The sequence below is a fragment of the Bombina bombina genome, chromosome 6 (assembly GCF_027579735.1).
Source record: "Bombina bombina isolate aBomBom1 chromosome 6, aBomBom1.pri, whole genome shotgun sequence".
In the NCBI taxonomy this organism is placed as follows: Eukaryota; Metazoa; Chordata; class Amphibia; order Anura; family Bombinatoridae; genus Bombina; species Bombina bombina.
The window spans coordinates 983545669-983565410 of NC_069504.1; positions in this window are offsets into that span (position 1 = coordinate 983545669).

Sequence of the window (19742 nt, forward strand, 5' to 3'; positions counted from 1 at the left end):
AAAAAAGTTTTTTTTTTAAATTTACACTACTGTTACAACAGATATGAGTGGTGGCACTAGTTGGCAAGTGGGCCTGGCACACACGTTGGCAGGCAGGCAACTGCAATTAGATTACACTAGCAGACTGATGTTTCACAGTCAAAATTTTTTTTTTTAAATTTACACTACTGTTACAACAGATATGAGTGGTGGCACTAGTTGGCAAGTGGGCCTAGCACACACGCTGGCAGGCAGGCAACTGCAATTAGATTACACTAGCAGACTGATGTTTCACAGTCAAAAAAGTTTTTTTTTAAAATTTATACTAATGTTACAACAGATATGAGTGGTGGCACTAGTTGGCAAGTGGGCCTGGCACACACGCTGGCAGGCAGGCAACTGTAATTAGATTACACTAGCAGACTGATGTTTCAAAGTCAAAAAAGTTTTTTTAAAAAAAATTACACTACTGTTACAACAGATATGAGTGGTGGCACTAGTTGGCAAGTGGGCCTGGCACACACGTTGGCAGGCAGGCAACTGCAATTAGATTACACTAGCAGACTGATGTTTTACAGTCAAAAAAGTTTTTTAAAAATTTTTTTACACTACTGTTACAACAGATATGAGTGGTGGCACTAGTTGGCAAGTGGGCCTGGCAGACACGCTGGCAGGAAGGCAACTGCAGTTAGATTACACTAGCAGACTGATGTTTCACAGTATATAAAGTTTTGTTAAAAAAAATTACACTACTGTTACAACAGATATGAGTGGTGGCACTAGTTTGCAAGTGGGCCTGGCACACACGCTGGCAGGCAGGCAACTGCAATTAGATTACACTAGCAGACTGATGTTTCACAGTATATAAAGTTTTGTTAAAAAAATTTTACACTACTCTTACAACAGATATGAGTGGTGGCACTAGTTGGCAAGTGGGCCTGGCACACACGCTGGCAGGCAGGCAGGCAACTGCTATTAGATTACACTAGCAGACTGATGTTTCACAGTCAAAAAAGTTTTTTTTTTTTTTTAAATTTACACTACTGTTACAACAGATATGAGTGGCGGCACTAGTTGGCAAGTGGGCCTGGCACACATGCTGGCAGGCAGGCAGGCAACTGCAATTAGATTACACTAGCAGACTGATGTTTCACAGTCAAAAAAGTTTTTTTTTTTAAATTTATACTAATGTTACAACAGATATGAGTGGTGGCACTAGTTGGAAAGTGGGCCTGGCACACACGCTGGCAGGCAGGCAACTGCAATTAGATTACACTAGCAGACTGATGTTTCACAGTCAAAAAAGTTTTTTTTTTTTAAAAATTACACTACTGTTACAACAGATATGAGTGGTGGCACTAGTTGGCAAGAGGGCCTGGAACACACGCTGGCAGGCAGGCAACTGCAATTAGATTACACCAGCAGACTGATGTTTCACAGTCAAAAAAGTTTTTTTGAAAAAAAATTTACACTACTGTTACAACAGATATGAGTGGTGGCACTAGTTGGCAAGTGGGCCTGGCACACACGCTGGCAGGCAGGCAACTGCAATTAGATTACACTAGCAGACTGATGTTTCACAGTCAAAAAAGTTTTTTTTTTAAATTTACACTACTGTTACAACAGATATGAGTGGTGGCACTAGTTGGCAAGTGGGCCTGGCACACACGCTGGCAGGCAGGCAACTGCAATTAGATTACACTAGCAGACTGATGTTTCACAGTCAAAAAAGTTTTTTTTTTTAAATTTACACTACTGTTACAACAGATATGAGTGGTGGCACTAGTTGGCAAGTGGGCCTGGCACACACGCTGGCAGGCAGGCAACTGCAATTAGATTACACTAGCAGACTGATGTTTCACAGTCAAAAAAGTTTTTTTTTTAAATTTACACTACTGTTACAACAGATATGAGTGGTGGCACTAGTTGGCAAGTGGGCCTGGCACACACGCTGGCAGGCAGGCAACTGCAATTAGATTACACTAGCAGACTGATGTTTTACAGTCAAAAAAGTTTTTTTAAAAATTTTTTACACTACTGTTACAACAGATATGAGTGGTGGCACTAGTTGGCAAGTGGGCCTGGCACACACGCTGGCAGGCAGGCAACTGCAATTAGATTACACTAGCATACTGATGTTTTACAGTCAAAAAAGTTTTTTAAAATTTTTTTTACACTACTGTTACAACAGATATGAGTGGTGGCACTAGTTGGCAAGTGGGCCTGGCAAACACGCTGGCAGGCAGACAACTGCAATTAGATTACACTAGCAGACTGATGTTTCACAGTCAAAAAAGTTTTTTTTTTAAATTTACACTACTGTTACAACAGATATGAGTGGTGGCACTAGTTGGCAAGTGGGCCTGGCAGACACGCTGGCAGGAAGGCAACTGCAGTTAGATTACACTAGCAGACTGATGTTTCACAGTATATAAAGTTTTGTTAAAAAAATTTACACTACTTTTACAACAGATATGAGTGGTGGCACTAGTTTGCAAGTGGGCCTGGCACACACGCTGGCAGTCAGGCAACTGCAATTAGATTACACTAGCAGACTGATGTTTCACAGTCAAAAAAGTTTTTTTTTTTTAAAATTTACACTACTGTTACAACAGATATGAGTGGTGGCACTTAGCAAGTTGGCCTGGCACACACGCTGGCAGGCAGGCAACTGCAGTTAGATTACACTAGCAGACTGATGTTTCACAGTATATAAAGTTTTTTTTAACAAAATTTACACTACTGTTACAACAGATATGAGTGGTGGCACTAGTTGGCAAGTGGGCCTGGCACACATGCTGGCAGGCAGGCAGGCAACTGCTATTAGATTACACTAGCAGACTGATGTTTCACAGTCAAAAAAGTTTTTTTCTTAATTTACACTACTGTTACAACAGATATGAGTGGTGGCACTAGTTGGCAAGTGGGCCTGGCACACATGCTGGCAGGCAGGCAGGCAACTGCTATTAGATTACACTAGCAGACTGATGTTTCACAGTCAAAAAAGTTTTTTTTAAAATTTACACTAATGTTACAACAGATATGAGTGGTGGCACTAGTTGGCAAGTGCGCCTGGAACACACGCTGGCAGGCAGGCAACTGCAATTAGATTACACTAGCAGACTGATGTTTCACAGTCAAAAAAGTTTTTTTTTTAAAAAAATTTACACTACTGTTACAACAGATATGAGTGGTGGCACTAGTTGGGAAGTGGGCCTGGCACACACGCTGGCAGACAGGCAACTGCAATTAGATTACACTAGCAGACTAATGTTTCACAGTCAAAAAAGTTTTTTTTTAAATTTACACTACTGTTACAACAGATATGAGTGGTGGCACTAGTTGGCAAGTGGGCCTGGCACACACGCTGGCAGGCAGGCAGGCAACTGCAATTAGATTACACTAGCAGACTAATATTTCACAGTCAAAAAAGTTTTTTTTTAAAATTACACTACTGTTACAACAGATATGAGTGGTGGCACTAGTTGGCAAGAGGGCCTGGAACACACGCTGGCAGGCAGGCAACTGCAGTTAGATTACACTAGCAGACTGATGTTTCACAGTATATAAAGTTTTTTTTAACAAAATTTACACTAATGTTACAACAGATATGAGTGGTGGCACTAGTTGGCAAGTGCGCCTGGAACACACGCTGGCAGGCAGGCAACTGCAATTAGATTACACTAGCAGACTGATGTTTCACAGTCAAAAAAGTTTTTTTCTTAATTTACACTACTGTTACAACAGATATGAGTGGTGGCACTAGTTGGCAAGTGGGCCTGGCACACATGCTGGCAGGCAGGCAGGCAACTGCTATTAGATTACACTAGCAGACTGATGTTTCACAGTCAAAAAAGTTTTTTTTAAAATTTACACTACTGTTACAACAGATATGAGTGGTGGCACTAGTTGGGAAGTGGGCCTGGCACACACGCTGGCAGACAGGCAACTGCAATTAGATTACACTAGCAGACTAATGTTTCACAGTCAAAAAAGTTTTTTTTTAAATTTACACTACTGTTACAACAGATATGAGTGGTGGCACTAGTTGGCAAGTGGGCCTGGCACACACGCTGGCAGGCAGGCAGGCAACTGCAATTAGATTACACCAGCAGACTGATGTTTCACAGTCAAAAAAGTTTTTTTTTTTTTAAATTTACACTACTGTTACAACAGATATGAGTGGTGGCACTAGTTGGCAAGTGGGCCTGGCACACACGCTGGCAGGCAGGCAACTGCAATTAGATTACACTAGCAGACTGATGTTTCACAGTCAAAAAAGTTTTTTTTTTTAAATTTATACTAATGTTACAACAGATATGAGTGGTGGCACTAGTTGGCAAGTGGGCCTGGCACACACGCTGGCAGGCAGGCAACTGCAATTAGATTACACTAGCAGACTGATGTTTCACAGTCAAAAAAGTTTTTTCTTTTTAAAAAATTACACTACTGTTACAACAGATATGAGTGGTGGCACTAGTTGGCAACTGGGCCTGGAACACACGCTGGCAGGCAGGCAACTGCAATTAGATTACACCAGCAGACTGATGTTTCACAGTCAAAAAAGTTTTTTTGAAAAAAATTTTACACTACTGTTACAACAGATATGAGTGGTGGCACTAGTTGGCAAGTGGGCCTGCAACACACGCTGGCAGGCAGGCAACTGCAATTAGATTACACTAGCAGACTGATGTTTCACAGTCAAAAATTTTTTTTTTTTAAATTTACACTACTGTTACAACAGATATGAGTGGTGGCACTAGTTGGCAAGTGGGCCTGGCACACACGCTGGCAGGCAGGCAACTGCATTTAGATTACACTAGCAGACTGATGTTTCACAGTCCAAAAAGTTGTTTTTTTTAAAATTTACACTACTGTTACAACAGATATGAGTGGTGGCACTAGTTAGCAAGTGGGCCTGGCACACACGCTGGCAGGCAGGCAACTGCAATTAGATTACACTAGCAGACTGATGTTTTACAGTCAAAAAAGTTTTATTTTTTTTAAATTTACACTACTGTTACAACAGATATGAGTGGTGGCACTAGTTGGCAAGTGGGCCTGGCACACACGTTGGCAGGCAGGCAACTGCAATTAGATTACACTAGCAGACTGATGTTTTACAGTCAAAAAAGTTTTTTAAAATTTTTTTTACACTACTGTTACAACAGATATGAGTGGTGGCACTAGTTGGCAAGTGGGCCTGGCAGACACGCTGGCAGGAAGGCAACTGCAGTTAGATTACACTAGCAGACTGATGTTTCACAGTATATAAAGTTTTGTTAAAAAAAAATTACACTACTGTTACAACAGATATGAGTGGTGGCACTAGTTTGCAAGTGGGCCTGGCACACACGCTGGCAGGCAGGCAACTGCAATTAGATTACACTAGCAGACTGATGTTTCACAGTATATAAAGTTTTGTTAAAATTTTTTACACTACTCTTACAACAGATATGAGTGGTGGCACTAGTTGGCAAGTGGGCCTGGCACACACACTGGCAGGCAGGCAGGCAACTGCTATTAGATTACACTAGCAGACTGATGTTTCACAGTCAAAAAAGTTTTTTTTTTTTAATTTACACTACTGTTACAACAGATATGAGTGGCGGCACTAGTTGGCAAGTGGGCCTGGCACACATGCTGGCAGGCAGGCAGGCAACTGCAATTAGATTACACTAGCAGACTGATGTTTCACAGTCAAAAAAGTTTTTTTTTTTAAATTTATACTAATGTTACAACAGATATGAGTGGTGGCACTAGTTGGCAAGTGGGCCTGGCACACACGCTGGCAGGCAGGCAACTGCAATTAGATTACACTAGCAGACTGATGTTTCACAGTCAAAAAAGTTTTTTTGAAAAAAAATTTAAACTACTGTTACAACAGATATGAGTGGTGGCACTAGTTGGCAAGTGGGCCTGGCACACACGCTGGCAGGCAGGCAACTGCAATTAGATTACACTAGCAGACTGATGTTTCACAGTCAAAAAAGTTTTTTTTTAAAATTTACACTACTGTTACAACATATATGAGTGGTGGCACTAGTTGGCAAGTGGGCCTGGCACACACGCTGGCAGGCAGGCAACTGCAATTAGATTACACTAGCAGACTGATGTTTTACAGTCAAAAAAGTTTTTTAAAAATTTTTTTACACTACTGTTACAACAGATATGAGTGGTGGCACTAGTTGGCAAGTGGGCCTGGCACACACGCTGGCAGGCAGGCAGGCAACTGCAATTAGATTACACTAGCATACTGATGTTTTACAGTCAAAAACGTTTTTTAAAAAAATTTTTACACTACTGTTACAACAGATATGAGTGGTGGCACTAGTTGGCAAGTGGGCCTGGCACACACGCTGGCAGGCAGACAACTGCAATTAGATTACACTAGCAGACTGATGTTTCACAGTATATAAAGTTTTGTTAAAAAAAATTTACACTACTGTTACAACAGATATGAGTGGTGGCACTAGTTTGCAAGTGGGCCTGGCACACACGCTGGCAGTCAGGCAACTGCAATTAGATTACACTAGCAGACTGATGTTTCACAGTCAAAAAAGTTTTTTTTTTTTTAAATTTACACTACTGTTACAACAGATATGAGTGGTGGCACTAGTTGGCAAGTGGGCCTGGCAGACACGCTGGCAGGAAGGCAACTGCAGTTAGATTACACTAGCAGACTGATGTTTCACAGTATATAAAGTTTTGTTAAAAAAAATTTACACTACTGTTACAACAGATATGAGTGGTGGCACTAGTTTGCAAGTGGGCCTGGCACACACGCTGGCAGTCAGGCAACTGCAATTAGATTACACTAGCAGACTGATGTTTCACAGTCAAAAAAGTTTTTTTTTTTTAAATTTACACTACTGTTACAACAGATATGAGTGGTGGCACTTAGCAAGTTGGCCTGGCACACACGCTGGCAGGCAGGCAACTGCAGTTAGATTACACTAGCAGACTGATGTTTCACAGTATATAAAGTTTTTTTTAACAAAATTTACACTACTGTTACAACAGATATGAGTGGTGGCACTAGTTGGCAAGTGGGCCTGGCACACATGCTGGCAGGCAGGCAGGCAACTGCTATTAGATTACACTAGCAGACTGATGTTTCACAGTCAAAAAAGTTTTTTTTTTAAATTTACACTACTGTTACAACAGATATGAGTGGTGGCACTAGTTGGCAAGTGGGCCTGGCACACACGCTGGCAGGCAACTGCAATTAGATTACACTAGCAGACTGATGTTTCAAAGTCAAAAAAGTTTTTTTTTTAAATTTACACTAATGTTACAACAGATATGAGTGGTGGCACTAGTTGGCAAGTGCGCCTGGAACACACGCTGGCAGGCAGGCAACTGCAATTAGATTACACTAGCAGACTGATGTTTCACAGTCAAAAAAGTTTTTTTTTTTAAATTTATACTAATGTTACAACAGATATGAGTGGTGGCACTAGTTGGCAAGTGGGCCTGGCACACATGCTGGCAGGCAGGCAACTGCAATTAGATTACACTAGCAGACTGATGTTTCACAGTCAAAAAAGTTTTTTTTTTAAAAAAATGTACACTACTGTTACAACAGATATGAGTGGTGGCACTAGTTGGGAAGTGGGCCTGGCACACACGCTGGCAGACAGGCAACTGCAATTAGATTACACTAGCAGACTAATGTTTCACAGTCAAAAAAGTTTTTTTTTTTAAATTTACACTACTGTTACAACAGATATGAGTGGTGGCACTAGTTGGCAAGTGGGCCTGGCACACACGCTGGCAGACAGGCAACTGCAATTAGATTACACTAGCAGACTGATGTTTCACAGTCAAAAAAGTTTTTTTTTTAAAAATTACACTACTGTTACACCAGATATGAGTGGTGGCACTTAGCAAGTGGGCCTGGCACACATGCTGACAGGCAGGCAACTGCAGTTAGATTACACTAGCAGACTGATGTTTCACAGTATATAAAGTTTTGTTAAAAAATTTTTACACTACTGTTACAACAGATATGAGTGGTGGCACTAGTTGGCAAGTGGGCCTGGCACACACGCTGGCAGGCAGGCAAGCAACTGCTATTAGATTATACTAGCAGACTGATGTTTTACAATCAAAAAAGTTTTTTTTTTTAATTTACACTACTGTTACAACAGATATGAGTGGTGGCACTAGTTGGCAAGTGGGCCTGGCACACAGGCAACTGCAATTAGATTACACTAGCAGACTGATGTTTCACAGTCAATAAAGTTTTCTTAAAAAACATTTACACTACTGTTACAACAGATATGAGTGGTGGCACTTAGCAAGTTGGCCTAGCACACACGCTGGCAGGCAGGCAACTGCAGTTAGATTACACTAGCAGACTGATGTTTCACAGTATATAAAGTTTTTTTTTACAAAATTTACACTACTGTTACAACAGATATGAGTGGTGGTACTAGTTGGCAAGTGGGCCTGGCACACATGCTGGCAGGCAGGCAGGCAACTGCTATTAGATTACACTAGCAGACTGATGTTTCACAGTCAAAAAAGTTTTTTTTTAAATTTACGCTACTGTTACAACAGATATGAGTGGTGGCACTAGTTGGCAAGTGGGCCTGGCACACACGCTGCCAGGCAGGCAACTGCAATTATATTACACTAGCAAACTGATGTTTCACAGTCAAAAAAGTTTTTTTTAAAAAAAATTTACACTACTGTTACAACAGATATGAGTGGTGGCACTTAGCAAGTGGGCCTGGCACACATGTTGGCAGGCAGGCAACTGCAGTTAGATTACACTAGCAGACTGATGTTTCACAGTATATAAAGTTTTTTTTACAAAATTTACACTACTGTTACAACAGATATGAGTGGTGGCACTAGTTGGCAAGTGGGCCTGGCACACACGCTGGCAGGCAGGCAACTGCAATTAGATTATACTAGCAGACTGATGTTTCACAGTCAAAAAAGTTTTTATTTTTTAAATTAACACTACTGTTACAACAGATATGAGGGTTGGCACTAGTTGCCAAGTGGGCCTGGCACACACGCTGGCAGGCAGGCAACTGCAATTAGATTATACTAGCAGACTGATGTTTCACAGTCAAAAAAGTTTTTTTAATTTTTTTTTACACTACTGTTACAACAGATATGAGTGGTGGCACTAGTTGGCAAGTGGGCCTGGCACACATGCTGGCAGGCAGGCAACTGCAATTAGATTACACTAGCAGACTGATGTTTCACAGTCAAAAAAGTTTTTTTTTTTTTTAAATTTACACTACTGTTACAACAGATATGAGTGGTGGCATTGCAGGCAGGCAACTGCAATTAGATTACACTAGCAGACTGATGTTTCACAGTCAAAATTACACAGGCAAAAAAAAATAAAAAAAATAAATAAAAAAAAAATGATATTCTAGCCCTAAAACTGGCTTTTTGGGGTGCTGTCCTTACAGCAGAGATCAGATGAGTCCTTCAGGACTGTAGTGGACACTGAATACACTAGCCTAGCTATGAATTTCCCTATAAAATCATCAGCAGCTACACTATCCCTCCTCTTACTAAGAATTCAGGATCAGAATGAATCTAAAATGGCTGCTGTCCAGGAGCTGGGAGGGTCTGGGAGGGAGTGTCTGCTGCTGATTGGCTGAAATGCGTCTGCAGACTGTGAGATACAGGGTCAAAGTTTACTCAATGATGACGAATGGGGGGCGGATCGAACATCGCATATGTTCGCCCGCCGCAGCGAACGCGAACAAGCTATGTTCGCCGGGAACTATTCGCCGGCGAACAATTCGCAACATCACTACTCCAGACATGTGCACGCTACCTATCTAGATATCTCTTCAACAAAGAATAACAAGAGAATAAAGCACATTTTATAATAGAAGAAAATTGGAAACTTTTTTTAAATTGAATTTTCAATCTGAATCGTGAAAGAAAAACTTTGGGTTTCCTGTACCTTTAATGTAAAATAGCACAAACGTTTCAAGGTCTAAACAAATAATAGAAAGCAGAATTATTATTTTTTAACCATTTCTGTTAAGAAATGTACAGCATGTCTGGTATAACAGAGCAGTATTTATGCCTCAGTAAAAAATATTCAAATTTTAATTGCGTGTACTTCCTGTGGCCGGACTGTTAGCCAAAGAACATTTGGCCGACAGACATTTGGCAGACGGACATTTTGCCGATGGATAATAGTCCGACACACAAGTGGCTGTCACATAACAGGCCGGCTACGAGATAGGTAGATAGATAGATAGATTTGATATATAGATAGATGGATTAGATAGATAAAAAGATGCAATAGATAGATAAATGTGATAAATAGATAGATATAGAAATAGATAGATTCAATAGATAGATAATTTCACAGACAGAGAATTACAAGACGTGTTGGCTGGCACCCATGGTTAGGTTCCCAGAGGCAGTTGCGGCGCTCGAGGCTCTGATTAGAACAGAGCACTCTGGAGCGTATCTGCCAATGGCCGAACTCGGAACATGCTTCGGCATTCTGTCTGTCAGCCAAATGTCCATCAGCATTTTGTCAGAGCACCGTACTTCCTACTAAATCTCATTGCTTGAAAAGGATAACTCCAACTGTTCTTTTTGGTGGAGATGGAATTATCTCTTCAAGTCTGACTAGAAACACTGGTTTATTCAGAATATGAGAAAATAAAGAAAACCTGTAAATACAAACATCGCTTTTAAAGGGACAGTATAGGCCGCACTTTTTCCCCCAAATGTAAATCTTTAAATTAGGGATGTGGCCTATAATCAGACGCGGCCTATAATCGGATATTATTTGCCGTTTTTGCAGCAGCGTGTGTGCTATGGACAGCTGGAGCGGAGCAGACAGGAGGGGAGTAGGACGCAGCAGTGAAGAGCGTAACAATGGGAGCTGCTGTGGGTGTCTGGGGCTGGGCAGCAGGTGGACAGACTTGGAGATAGCAAAAAATGAAGAGGATCCCGGGTGTTAAAGTTAAAAGGTGAACTTTATTTATCTTCAGTAAAAACATCATATAGACCCAGGATCCTCTTCATTTTTTTTGTTACTGTGACCGCTGTTTACATTTTCTGGAGGTTGGTTCCTGTTGTTCAATAGACTTATTGGCAGAAATGAATTGCTCCAAGGGGCGTGACTGGGACTATCGATTACAATGACGTGGGAAGCAGAGGATTGGCACAAGGAGTAGCGGCTGTCTGTTCTTGAAAGTGGGGAGTACATACGGTTAGAGAATGGCTCAGATGTGGAAGCCTCGGATGACAAGGTAGTTCCCATAACTTGTACATACATTGTCCCCGAACACCGAGTGCATAACATGACTTACCCATACTCACGGTCCTCCGCATAATCCTCCTGAGTTTAGGACTAAATAGAGACATTACTGTGAGCAGGGAGCATCTGACAGATGTTTAAGCGTCAATTGGATCCAATTAACATTAAACACAGTCCGCTTTGCAAATATATAGACATTATAATTTATACATATACACTTTTAGTTTTTTTTTTGGAGATGGCTCAAGCTGACAGTGGAGCCTGGTCATGGTGCCTGGAAAATTTTGCAGGGAGAGGAGGAGAAGTGTGGAGGTGAAAATTTAAATTTTCTATAAAATGGTACCAAACTTTAAGGGTGTGGCTTATAAGCGGGTGCGGCCTATACTCTGCACAATACAGTTATTTTAAAAAAAATTCAATATTTTTTCATGACCAAACGCTATATGAGACCTTTTATATTTTTATATTCATGCTAAGTGAAAGTTACATTTGTGTGTATAACTTGGCCTTGCATGGGATTGGTCACTGGCTGATAAGCTCTATTGCTGGACATTGACACATCTCACAAGTCTTCAATACAGAAACAAAAAGTTAAATCACTAAGGGATAGATTACAAGTGGAGCGCTAAATGCGATAGTAGCACTCCACTTTGTAATACCAGCGCTGGTATTACAAGTTAATCGCAATGTGAGCGTGAGCATTTGCATTGCTAGGAAGCATTGTGCTCCTGAGAGCGCGCTTACATAGGCTCCTATGGAAGCCTTGCTTTGATGCTGTCAGAGACACCATCAGAACCTCGCACAGAGAAGCATTTTTAAATATATATGTATATGAATATTTACATATATATATTTATGTGTAGATATGTATATATATACAAATATTAGCACATAAATATATATGTATATAATCATATACATATATATTTGTATTGCCTTTAAACTGCAATTTAAAGGCACTTTTCAGTGCTGTTTTTTTTCTAACATCCCACTAACGCCAACTTTAAAGCCCTAAAACTGCATAGTGCAATCATTTCTTTATATTAAAAAAATGCTACTTTTTTTTTAAATAAAAACTAGTATGCCCTCTATTTTGAGGGCATTTGGGGCACTTTTAGAAAATTAACCAGAGATCTAATCTCTAATTAATTTTCAGAGCTTGCGGTAGCAATAACCAACCACTTGTAATGGCTGGATAATTATTGCGCGAAATTTGCCCTTTTGCGGGTGCACAATAATTTAGCGCTCCACTTGCTGTCTTTTAAATGAAACTGTTAGTATATACTAGGTTTACAATATCATTTATTATTATATCAGCAGTAATCTCCAGTAAAATGTTGGAGTACTTGTCTTAGCAGTTGCCAACCAATAAATGTTGTATATCCTATAATTATAAATATTACTAATTAATATTCAATCCTTTGTTCTCGAATTGGTTAACTTTATAGACACCTTGAATTATATTTATGTAAAAACTAGATTATGAATCAATTATACATGCGTATTCTGTTACAATTATTCTACACAAAGCAAACCAAAATATATCTCTATGAGTTAAATTTTAGTTTTAAAATATCACAAATTAATTCTACTAGCACAACTTATAATTAGCCAATGACTCTAATTCAATGGCAAATAGGGATTACAAATTTACAGCGCTTAATTTACCGTAGCCAGAGATTTAAACACAATAACCAATTTATGTACAGTTCTAGGAGACTTCACAATAATAAAACTGACTTATAAATCTGGAGTGCAAAATCCTTTCTAGCAAATAAATTGCTTAGCACTGATATGACTAGTTCTAAATTACACAGGACTATGAATATAAATTTAAAATACCAGATATCCCTTTAAATCACTAGCTTCAATTAAACTATTGTTTTAGAATACCTTGATTTAAAACATTAAAAATATAGGGCAACCATATACATTACAATTAACCAATTTGTAAGTTTTAGCTTTTTCCCGATTAATCCAGTTCACCTCATATGAGAGGTATTGCAATTATGGATAAAGAAAGGTTAGCCCAAATGTTGCATATAGAGACTCTGTTCCAAAGGCTGCAGGTTGTCAGTCAGTCAAAATTCCAGCAAAGACCCCATTACTCCTCTTGCATGAGGCTTTTATCAAGTGATAAGCCCACCCTTATCGGTGCTGAACATCTCATTGGCCCTTGGAAATGCATGTATTTTAATAACAGCCAACCCCTTTTGACTGCAATACCATTTCTGAACTATTTTTGGCAGCAGACACTATCAAACAGTTTCACTATCAAATACTGCTAACAGTTTAATTGATATATACCTCAATATGTTCATTAAACACACCTATAATTTCCAGCATTAATAAATTATATGTTCAATATATATGGGACCATCTAATACCATTGAAAATGTACAATTTGAGACCAGACACACGTATATTATTAATTCTATATTAAAATATGCTTCTTGGAGTCTCATTCCTTTTCAATATAAATATAGTCCACATATTTGTACATCTCTTGATAGTGTTATTTTGAATGCATGAAAACACAATTTAGGTATAATTTATGGGGCAACTTATTGCATGAGCCTTCCTGCTTTGGTTCTCTTCTGTCTATGCAGATATCTGAAAATAAAAGCAGCTGTGTTATTATTCTGAGATTTTGGAACATATTTTAAATCTACCAATGCAGCTATCATTCAATTCACTTCATATTTAATATTATACAAACAGATAATCTCTCAGATTTATCTATTATATTTAAACCATACTGAGGTATAATTTAAACATTTCTGCAGCTTAAAGGGACACTGTACACAAAAATTTTCTTTCATGATGCAGATTGAGCATGAAATTTTAAACAACTTTCTAATTTACTCCTATTATCAAATTTTCTTCATTCTCTTGGAATCTTTATTTGAAATGCAAGAATGTAAGTTTAGATGCCGGCCCATTTTTGGTGAACAACCTGGGTTGTCCTTGCTGATTGGTGGATAAATTCATCCACCAATAAAAAAGTGCTGTCCAGAGTACTCAAACCAAAAAAAGCTTATATGCCTTCTTTTTCAAATAATGATAGCAAGAGAAAGAAGAAAAATTGATAATAAGAGTAAACTAGAAAGTTTAAAATTGCATGCTCTTTCTGAATAACAAAAGAAAAAAAATGACTTCAGTGTCCCTTTAAGGATATTTTAAATAGCTTTGAAAATGATAACAATTAATTTATATGAAGTTCTAATTTCCCATTTTAAAATCAAGATTTACATTTCCAGTTTGTCTGGGGAAGTTGTATACTGTAGATAAGATTCAAGGAATGATTAGGAAGTCCTGTTTAATGAAACTCTGAACAGCAGGAGGTCTGAGTAAACATTATTTTTCTGTGCAGTGAAACTTACAGTAATAACTTATATATATATTTATGCACATAGCTTTCAATGATATCTCACCTTTTGTACAACATAATAAAGAAAAATATTACCTACTATACCATTAAACAACTTTCTAATATACTTTAATTATTTGTTTGCACCTATTTCCATCTGCATATTGTAAGTTTTCCAATTCAGGCTCCTCAGGGTTTTCACACTAACTTTTGAAATTATGCATAAAGTACAATGATTTGTTTATTGTTTTGTTTTTGTACCCTCAATTCTAGTGTGGAGTATTAAGATTTGTATGGTCTGAACTTGTAGTATAGGAATAAGAGGTCCTGAATTTATATACCTTTAGGAGGATTTCCGTTATCAGCTGCTAAAATGTTAGCCTGGAGTAATAATGGCATAGGACTGATGTAATAGTCAATGTAACATTCAATTTGCTAACCAGTAGTGGGCTAAAGCTTTTCTTCTTAGTATTCTAATTGTGTACAACAGTAGTGACTATATATTTTATGACCTACTATATGCTTATTATTATGAGCACATTCAACAATGTAATAGAATGTAGAGGTGTAATATAATGAATATAATGAATTTAATGTATATGTATTAATTTAAATCTTACATCATATTGTGAATTGGCATGAAATAACTGCAGAATATTTGTATTAATGTTTGTTTTTAAATTAAATGTTTGTATTGACAAATTTGTGGGCAATTTTGGCCCTATTTAAAGATGAATGTTGTGCATTGTAAACTGAGTCTTTGATGAAGCGCCACTAGGAGGCACGAAACGCGTCAGACTAGTCTTTCTGTCCATGTCTGTCTGGGTCTAATTTTGAAAATAAACCTTGGTGTTAATTGGGGACCTTTTGTGCAGCCGTTGCCTTTGTTCTTAACCCTGCTACTTATCTGTTCCTTATTGGTCTTAGCATAGTGACCTGCTAAACAATACATAATGACTGTGCCTAGCCTTGTCTTCTCCAGTAACAAGTCCTGATTGACTTCTTCATGTAAGGCAACTTAGGGTGGAGTTTTGCTATGGAAAAACTGGATTTTAATTTATTTTAAAAATTTTAACTTTACCATTTATCTTTACCAGCTGCTGATTGGTGGTTACACAAATATACCTCTTGTCATTTGTTCACCTGTGTTCAGCTAGCTCCCAGTAGGGTATAGCTACTCTATTCACAAAGGATACCAAGATGATGATAATGAACAAATTTGATAAAAGGAGTAAGTTGGAGAGTTGTTTAAAATTGTATGTTCTATCTGAATGAAACATTTTTGGTTTCATGTCCCTTTCATTCTTGTGATGTTATAGGTTAAGACAATTTACATTCCAATGCAAATGAATCAATTAGCTTTCATCTTTTGCTTTCACATTAACCAGGAATATTTATTTTCTGTAAAGGTCTGTAAATACACAAATCACTCTGGAACATTGTCAACCAGTAACTATATATTTCTTTGATGTAATTAGCAAGAGTCCATGAGCTAGTGACGTATGGAATATACATTCCTACCAGGAGGGGCAAAGTTTCCCAAACCTCAAAATGCCTATAAATACACTCCTCACCACACCCACAATTCAGTTTTACAAACTTTGCCTCCCGTGGAGGTGGTGAAGTAAGTTTGTGCTAGATTCTACGTTGATATGCGCTTCGCAGCAGGCTGAAGCCCGGTTTTCCTCTCAGCGTGCAGTGAATGTCAGAGGGATGTGAAGAGAGTATTGCCTATTTGAATTCAATGGTCTCCTTCTACGGGATCTATTTCATAGGTTCTCTGTTATCGGTCGTAGAGATTCATCTCTTACCTCCCTTTTCAGATCGACGATATACTCTAATATACCATTACCTCTACTGATTCTCGTTTCAGTACTGGTTTGGCTATCTGCTATATGTAGATGAGTGTCCGGGGGTAAGTAAGTCTTATTTTTTGTGACACTCTAAGCTATGGTTGGGCACTTTTATATAAAGTTCTAAATATATGTGTTTAAAACATTTATTTGCCTTGATTCAGGATGATCAATATTCCTTATTTCAGACTATCAGTTTCATTATTTGGGATAATGCATATGAATAATTAATTTTTCTTACCTTAAAATTGACTTTTTTCCCTGTGGGCTGTTAGGCTCGCGGGGGCTGAAAATGCTTCATTTTATTGCGTCATTCTTGGCACTGACTTTTTTGGCGCAAAAAACTTTCTTTGTCATTTCCGGCGTCATACTTGTCGCCGGAAGTTGTTAGTATTTGCGTCATTTTTTTGACGTTTTGCGCCAAGAAATGTCGGCGTCGCCAGATGTAGCGTCATTTTTGGCGCCAAAAGCATTTAGGCGCCAAATAATGTGGGCGTCTTTTTTGGCGCTAAAAAATATGGGCGTCATTATTGTCTCCACATTATTTAAGTCTCATTTATTTGCTTCTGGTTGCTAGAGGCTTGTTCATTAGCATTTTTTCCCATTCCTGAAACTGTCATTTAAGGAATTTGATAGATTTTGCTTTATATGTTGTTTCTTCTCTTACATATTGCAAGATGTCTCAGATTGACCCTGGATCAGAAGCTACTTCTGGAAAAACGCTGCCTGATGCTGGCTCTACCAAAGTTAAGTGTATTTGTTGTAAACTTGTGGTAACTGTCCCGCTGGCTGTAGTTTGTGATGTATGTCATGATAAACTTGCTAATGCAGATAGTATTTCCATTAGTAATGTTCCATTACCTGTTGCTGTTCCATCAACATCTAATACTCAGGGTGTTCCTGTTAATATAAGAGATTTTGTTTCTAAATCTATTAGGAATGCTATGTCTGTTATTTCTCCTTCCCGTAAACGTAAAAGGTCTTTTAAAACTTCTCATATTTCAGATGAATTTTTAAATGAACATCAACATTCTGATTCTGTTTCTGACGATGATTTTTCTGGTTCAGAGGATTCTGTTTCAGATATTGACTCTGATAAATCTTCATATTTATTTAAAATGGAATTTATTCGTTCTTTGCTTAAAGAAGTCTTAATTGCATTAGAAATGGAGGAATCTAGTCCTCTTGATACTAAATCTAAGCGTTTAAATACGTTTTTTAAACCCCCTGTAGTTATTCCGGAGGTTTTTCCTGTCCCTGATGCTATTTCTGAAGTAATTTCTAGGGAATGGAATAATCTGGGTAATTCATTTACTCCTTCTAAAAGGTTTAAAAAATTGTATCCTGTGCCATCTGACAGATTAGAGTTTTGGGACAAAATCCCTAAAGTTGATGGGGCTATCTCTACTCTTGCTAAACGTACTACTATTCCTACGGCAGATAGTACTTCCTTTAAGGATCCTTTAGATAGGAAAATTTAATCTTTTCTAAGAAAAGCTTATTTATGCTTAGGTAATCTACTTAGACCTGCTATTTCTTTGGCTGATGTTGCTGCAGCTTCAACCTTTTGGTTGGAGGCTTTAGCGCAACAAGTGTCAGATCATGATACTCATAGCATTGTTAAACTTCTTCAACATGCTAATAACTTTATTTGTGATGCCATCTTTGATATCATTAGAGTTGATGTCAGGTATATGTCTTTAGCTATTTTAGCTAGAAGAGCTTTATGGCTTAAAACTTGGAATGCTGATATGTCTTCTAAGTCAACTTTGCTTTCCCTTTCTTTCCAAGGTAATACATTGTTTGGTTCACAGTTGGATTCTATTATTTCAACTGTCACTGGCGGGAAAGGAACTTTTTTACCTCAGGATAAAAAATCTAAAGGTAAATATAGGGCTGCTAATCGTTTTCGTTCCTTTCGTCAGAATAAGGAACAGAAGCCTGACCCTTCCCCTAAAGCAACGGTTTCTGTTTGGAAACCATCTCCAGTCTGGAATAAATCCAAGCCTTTTAGAAAGCCAAAGCCAGCTCCCAAGTCCACATGAAGGTGCAGCCCTCCTTCCAGTGCAGCTGGTAGGGGGCAGATTACGATTTTTCAAAGAAATTTGGATCAATTTGATTCACAGTCTTTGGATTCAGCACATTGTTTCGCAAGGGTACAGAATAGGTTTCAAGATAAGACCACCTGCAAGAAGATTTTTTCTTTCTCGCGTTCCAATAAATCCAGTGAAGGCTCAAGCATTTCTGAAATGTGTTTCAGATCTAGAGTTGGCAGTAGTAATTGTGCCAGTTCCGGTTCTGGAACAGGGTCTGGGGTTTTACTCAAATCTATTCATTGTACCAAAGAAGGAGAATTCCTTCAGACCAGTTCTGGATTTGAAAATATTGAATCATTATGTAAGGATACCAACATTCAAAATGGTAACTATAAGGACTATTCTGCCTTTTGTTCAGCAAGGGCATTATATGTCCACAATAGATTTACAAGATGCATATCTGCATATTCCGATTCATCCAGATCACTTTCAGTTTCTGAGATTCTCTTTTCTAGACAAGCATTACCAGTTTGTGGCTCTGCCGTTCGGCTTAGCAACAGCTCCAAAGATTTTTACAAAGGTTCTCGGTGCCCTGCTATCTGTAATCAGAGAACAGGGTATTGTGGTATTTCCTTATTTGGACGATATCTTGGTACTTGCTCAGTCTTCACATTTAGCAAAATCTCATACGAATCGACTTGTATCGTTTCTTCAAGAACATGGTTGGAGGATCAATTTACCAAAAAGTTAATTGATTCCTCAGACAAGGGTAACCTTTTTAGGTTTCCAGATAGATTCAGTGTCCATGACTTTGTCTCTGACGGACAAGAGACGTCTGAAGTTGGTTTCAGCCTGTCGAAACCTTCAGTCTCAATCATTCCCTTCGGTAGCCTTATGCATGGAAATTCTAGGTCTTTTGACTGCTGCATCGGACGCGATCCCCTTTGCTCGTTTTCACATGCGACCTCTTCAGCTCTGTATGCTGAACCAGCGGTGCAGGGATTATACAAATATATCACAGTTAATATCTTTAAAACCGATTGTACGACACTCTCTGACGTGGTGGACAGACCACCATCGTTTAGTTCAGGGGGCTTCTTTTGTTCTTCCAACCTGGACTGTGATCTCAACAGATGCGAGTCTGACAGGTTGGGGAGCTGTATGGGGGTCTCTGACAGAGCAGGGGGTTTGGGAATCTCAGGAGGCGAGATTACCAATCAACATTTTGGAACTCCGTGCGA